The following is a 6,517-nucleotide window of genomic DNA, read 5'->3' on the forward strand; positions in this document are numbered from 1 at the left end:
ATGGAAGTTGTTATGGCAGAGTTAGGCATAGTATTGGCTCCCAGGATTATTTTTTTTTCCCCAGGATTATTTTAATATCTGGTTTTACCTCTAATTTGTGGGTGATTTTAGACTGTCCACTGTATCTCCCTGGACCTCAGTTTCCTCAATTACAAAAGGATGCAACTGGAAAAAAAATTCAGAAATATGTGTTGAGAACCTACCACATAGTAAGCCATGGGATATATTTGTAGAAGTGGTAGACTTGACCCCTGTCCAAAAAGAACTCATAAGACATACCTGGGTCCAAGGCAGATGTGAGATAACATGAGATAGGAATGTTTGAGCTAAACAGAGGGTTTTCTAAATTCATGAGCCCTGTGTTCATAACATATTGAACTTTATGACAATAGAATCTCTCTAATCCTATGCTGTAGGGTTAGTGCCTATGAATAAGTGGGAACCCCTTTCCCCCCCTTTTCCTGCTTATCATTTGAGACTTAAATCAGGAGTGACTTTGCATGACCAGGTCTCTCTAGGGCAGGAGCTCTCCTTTGCATATCCATAGCCTTTGTCTTTGAATTTTATCCTAGTACCATATTACAGTATCTGTTTATCCATCTACCATCCCACTAGATATAAAATGTTTAGAGTCATCAAAAAATCAGGGCACCTGGGTGGCTCAGTGGGATCAGGTTATGATCCCAGGGTCCTGGGATAGAGCTCTGCATCAAGCTCTCTGCTCAGCAGGGAGCCTGCTTCCCTTCCTTTCTCTCTCTGCCTGCCTCTCTGCCTACTTGTGATCTCTGTCTGTCAAATAAATAAATAAAATCTTTAAAATAAAAAAGTTATATTTAGTACTACATAATCCATATGAATTCATTAGTTAACAAACTAAATAATTAGGTCAGTAATTAATTATTGATGCCTGATGATGTCGGTACTTTATATCTTGTAGGTCCTTATTAACAGAATTCAAACTATTCTATAGTACTAATTTAGTCATATAAGGTAACACTCATTTACTTATATAAACAGAAATGTCTTTGTAACAAAAATTCAAATATAATGAGTTTCAGTTTGATGGTCCAATTTCATGTGATCCATAGCCTTCTCTGACTCCTCTAGGCTCCTCTGACTTTGGATTCAGAGTTCCGGCTGAATCTCTTATGGTTAAGTTGATCATTCTCATATCCTGCTTTGATTTTTCTTTCAATTTGGGTATGACACTTACCAATGCTATTGTAAGCCTCCCCAAAGAGCACAGTTTAGTGGATTTTAAGATATTTATAGTACCTATCCATAAAAAACTAATTGGTCTGTTGGCTGGATGTAGCCAGTCAAGGAGGCAATATATCAATCTGTGGTATGTAATTAGTGAACTTCTGGGAAAGAGTAGACACTCAAGTTTGGTTCAGTTGAATCTGCTATTCTCCAGTTACTCCTTTGTTAAATATTGACATACTTAAATAATCACAGAGAGTATGGTGAGAGCTGTGCCATAGAAGAGCAATGGAGCAGACTTTCCAATCGTGATTGCACCAGAATAACCCATGGGCTTTTAAAGTATTGAGATGCCCAGACCCTGTCCCTAGAGAATCCAGCTTGGGAGGTCTGGTGTAGAGCCCCAGGATCACAGTGCTGAAAACCCTCTGCAGATAGTACTGGAAAGAAGTCAGGGTTGTGAATCTCTGTAGTAAACTTAAGGAAATTAGGAGATATTTTCTTCTAGGACTTTGTGATCCCCTCAAGAAATGTGCAAATGTTATTGTTTTGAAAAGTGCCTCAATTGTCTTAGTTGCTGAGAATATTTGTTGAATTTTAGCCTGTTTGGGTGAGCTAAATAAAGGGTTTTAGTGAGCACAGAAACCATGATTTAATTAAAATCAACCATTAAGTTGAAGCAGAAATGCCAGTAGTCTGCTGACTTGTTGGCTGTTGACAGATTGGAGTGGAGGGTGTTGAGTCAGTTCATATTCTCTGTGTTGCACCAATAGGAGGTAAATGAGTCAATCTTTAAAAATTGTGAAAACTGACATTTTAAATGTATTCACAAACTTTCTCAGAAGGTCTGGAAAACAAGGCGGCTGTGTGGTCTAGAGAAAAAGGACCTTGGACCTTGAACCTCCTCTGAGGGCTGCTGCTAACCACACATGCGACCTTGGGTCTATTATTTAACCTCTTGAGGTCAGTTTTCTTATCTGTAAAATGCATGGGCTATGCTATTCTCCAAGCGCCCTCCCAACTTAAAATCCTATAATTTTTTAAAAATTTTATTATTTATTTGACAGAGACAGAGCACAAGTAGTGGGAGCAACAGGCAGAGTGAAAGGGCAAAGCAGGCTCCCCACTAAGCAGAGAGCCCAAGGTGGAGCTTGATTCCAGGACTCTGGGATCATAACCCAAGCTGAAAGCAGATGCTTAAGTGACTGAGCCACCTAGGTGCCCCCCAATCCTATAATTCAATAGAATTTTGATAATATCTTTATAACTCAAAAATATCTAACAAATTAATGTTCTCCTTGCTCCCTCCCCCAACCCAAATACTCTGTTGTTCTCTGAATCTTATGAATCAATCATTTGTGTTGGTTTACCAGTGCTTCCCAATGTAAACTAAAACAGGAGACTTGTTAGCAACTCATATTTAGTTTTACCACTTAGCATCTGATTATTGATATTTATGGGAGAAAAGGAAGTCTGAATGACCTCAAATAACAAAACGTTCAGTTCAACAGAACATTTACCCTTTCCTCAAGGGTAAACCACTACCCTCATGTGTAAAACTAAAACTTCAGATTAGTTTTTGCCTTCTTAATAGTTTATCTGCCTCCTTTCAATCAACATTTTGTCTTAAAATTCATTCAGACAGTATGATACATGTGAACATTGCTCATCCTTCACTGTAGGATAATCTGTTGTATACAAATATCACAGTTTAACGCTGATTATCATTTCAGTAGTTTCCAGTTTGGGGCTCTTAACAAATAATGCTGCTATGAACACTCTGTGTCATTTGATAACATATATCCACATTTCTGTTGGGTGTATTCCTAGAGCTGAATTGTTGGATTATTTTGTACAACATACTTCTCTTTGAGCGGTCCATATGTAACTGGCCTATTGTTTGGTACTGGAGTCTTAAACACATTCCCACCCTCAAGGGGCCAAACCATCACTTCTTGGATTAGAAATGCATAAGTAACCATGCATGTATATTTGAGCTACAGATAAACTTCCTGCTTAGGTCTGCTTACGCTAATGTTAAAGCACATTTCTGTTCATTGAACAAAAACCACATATTGGCAAAGGGAGAGAGACCCCATTATACAACATAGTAGCAACAGGCACTACAATGTCACAATGAGTTTGAAGAATGCCCTTTTAAAAGAAAAAACAAAAACAGGAAAGAAAGAAAAACATCATGTTCTGCTAACACTCTGTGTGTATTCATTTAAAGTCATCTGGGGAGTATTAGGCACAGTGGGACTGTGCTTTGTTTTGCTTTGTTTTTAGTTTAACAGAGGGTTCAGGCAATGCATTTAGGACCTGGACAAGGGCCTCCCACACATCAATCCCTTAAATTGAACAAGATTTGGTATATAAAAGTTTTTATGGCTCTTTTCTTCCAAGCCATCCTGTAAGATCCATTTTTAGGCCTCTCAGAAAGTCACCTGCTCATTATTTCCACTGTGTGTGGGTGGGGTAGTTTGGCCCAAAGAACAGTTCCGATGTCTTTGTGCTACTATTATTGGAGATTTGTTTCTGCTAGAGGTCACGTCCACATTATCAGTTAGTAGCCTGCTGGACCTTGAATGGATACGGCCATTTTAGGCAGTGCATTCTGCTTACTCGTAGATTATAAGAAAGTCAGAGAGTGGCTAAGTAGGGGGCTTCAAGAAAGTAGAAAGTCAACTTCTGTCGAGAGCCAGTAGGGTTCTAAGAAGGACTAAGTAAGCCATAAGGCCTTTTCCAATGGGTTTATAAAGAAGGCTCTTTCCTGTCATACACTTTGGATCTTAGATCAGGTTCCCAAGCAGAGCCTGAGAGGGCATTTGGTAGCATGTGATTTACTGAAGGTGTGCTTTCAGGAGTAGGGGATGAGAGAAGCAGACATCTTTCCTTGGTCCTATCATCCTGCCTGATCCTATGAGGGCTCTGGAATATGAGCTGTACCATCCAGAGGCTTGGGGGTCCAACATTTTGTCAGTCAGTCATCTATTACAGGAAGGCATTGTGAGGGGCAGCAAGCTGTCTCCCAGGCCAAAGAGGCTCCCATTCAGCCAAGGGTACATCTTCAGAGAAGGGTACACTAGAGAGCAATTTATAACCAATGGGAGCTGGCGAATAGATACCCCAGCTAGTAATACAGACCCATGTGAGGACACCAAAAGTATCCATGACACACAAACTGTGATTCCTGAGGATTTGCTACAGGGGGGTGGGAGTAAGAGGATTATTTTCTTCTAAACTCAAAACCTTTGGCTGGCCATATAGGAAATAACAGAGGACACTTTACAATGGCAACTTCTGCCTACCAAGAGGTATCTGGTCAACTTTCATCAGACTTATTCCTCAAACAACCTGCTCCACCTCAATCCCTCAAACACTCTGCTCTTTTCCTGACTCCTAACATCTCTCACCTCTCACATCCAGCTGAAAAGCCACTGTATCCCCTGGAGTCTGGAAAAATATCCCATTTCCTCTCCAAAGTACAAAGTGTATCTGTCATCTTCAACCTCATTTATCCCCTTCTCCTTTCATTGCAGTTAATTCCTATCACATAGTCTAACATTTAATTGCTGGTGGTGTTTGCTTTTAAGATATATTGTCTTATCTTCATAAACAGACTATGAGTTTATCTTGGGTTGAGATTCCCCCAAAATAGAACCTAAGATGAGGATTTGAGTATTAAGGATGTGATTCCAGGGAGCACTGACAGAAGAGTGAAGAGTGAGACAGGGAATGGGTTGCAGGTAGTTGGAGGCACATTACCAAAGTTAACTGTGGTCAGCAACTGAAGCATAATTCCACCGAGGCTCTCTGGGAGAATCTGCAGAGCACACCTCAGAATAAATCCACCCAATGAGTGAGGAAATGAGAGATTTATCCTCCAATTCTTGTCCATCACTGAGGGGTGGCTCACGTGGGGCAGCTGACTCCCTGGTACTTCTGGCATGTATAGGCCAAGCACACTCTTTCTATCAGAGAGTGCTTTCAGACCAAGAGATGTAAGTGAGCACAGTAAGAGGCTTTCAGATTATATGAGAACTGTGAGTGCTGAGGAGATAGGGGTGGGGCATCAACCCATCTCAGCCTCTGAAGACAAGAATCGTATATGCACCTGAATCCATCATTCCACTGTACAGGGAACATGCAGTAACATATTTACTGGTTTCACTGATCTGTTGTTTGCTGATGACTAAAAAGTGTTGTTAAAAGGCTTGTTAAATACATATTTAAATTAGAGGTCTTGTAAAGTTTGAAAAGCCTAAGGCAATAATTCAGCAGGTTTTCCCAAAACGAAATTTTATCAAATTTAAATGCCATGGTATTTGTGCTTTACCAATTGATAAAAGTTGTTCTAGATACCAGATGCTAGTAAGAAGTTTCATGAATTTGACGAGTCTATGTTATGCACTGGATACTCAGACACACTGTTTTGTTTTATTAGAGATCAGGATATGAGAATTCTGTGCAGTTTAGAACACCTACCACAAAGCCAAATTCCTAATTTCAAACTCTAGCTGCCATCATCAGCTCATGGTTCTCATATTCTTTCTTTATGATACTTAATGGAATTTTCTGTTGTATCGCTAATGTTTACTACTTTCCATAAAGTAGGCTGGTTCCAAGAGAAAGTATACATTGGAGCTTCTTTCCTCTATGTATATTATCAAGTATACCTACTTTATAATGGAAAATCTCACAGTTCAAGTTCAGTATGTGACTTTGCCTCCTTGAATATTGTATTTCTCATTCTTTTATACTTTCAACAAATATATTTCAAGTGCTTGCTGTATGCCAGGCAGTTTTGGAGGTTCAAGGTACATCACTGAATAAGTAACTGTCTGCTCTCAGTGGGCTTCCACCCTAGACAGGGAAATGATGTCATCCAATAAATAAAATAAATGAGAAACTGATACAGTACATTAGGTAAAGAGAAGGAGGTTGGGATGAGTGATAAATTGGAGGATCATTCTAAAGCAACTTTAAAAGGGTAGTATTTTAAAGTGAAGAAAACGTTTTCCATCATTTTTCCCTGTCAGTTGGATGCTATATTTTTCTGTTTTCTACAATTCTGATATCCCATCCATTTCCTTTCACATGTAATAATTCTGACTCTCATGACTTTCTTTTGGCTTCTTCTAACAAACATTACTTTGCCCTTCCTAGAAGTAAAGTCAAGCACAACATGCTCTATTTTCCTAATTTCTGGAGTCTGTCTTGTTACTACTTTTGAAGTGCTTAATGTATTCCTTTGAATATTGACCGTGTTTTCTTTCCTTTAAATTGCTTAGATTTTCTCATATATAAAAAC

This window comes from Neovison vison, chromosome 8 (genome assembly GCF_020171115.1).
Source record: "Neovison vison isolate M4711 chromosome 8, ASM_NN_V1, whole genome shotgun sequence".
Taxonomy (NCBI): Eukaryota; Metazoa; Chordata; class Mammalia; order Carnivora; family Mustelidae; genus Neogale; species Neogale vison.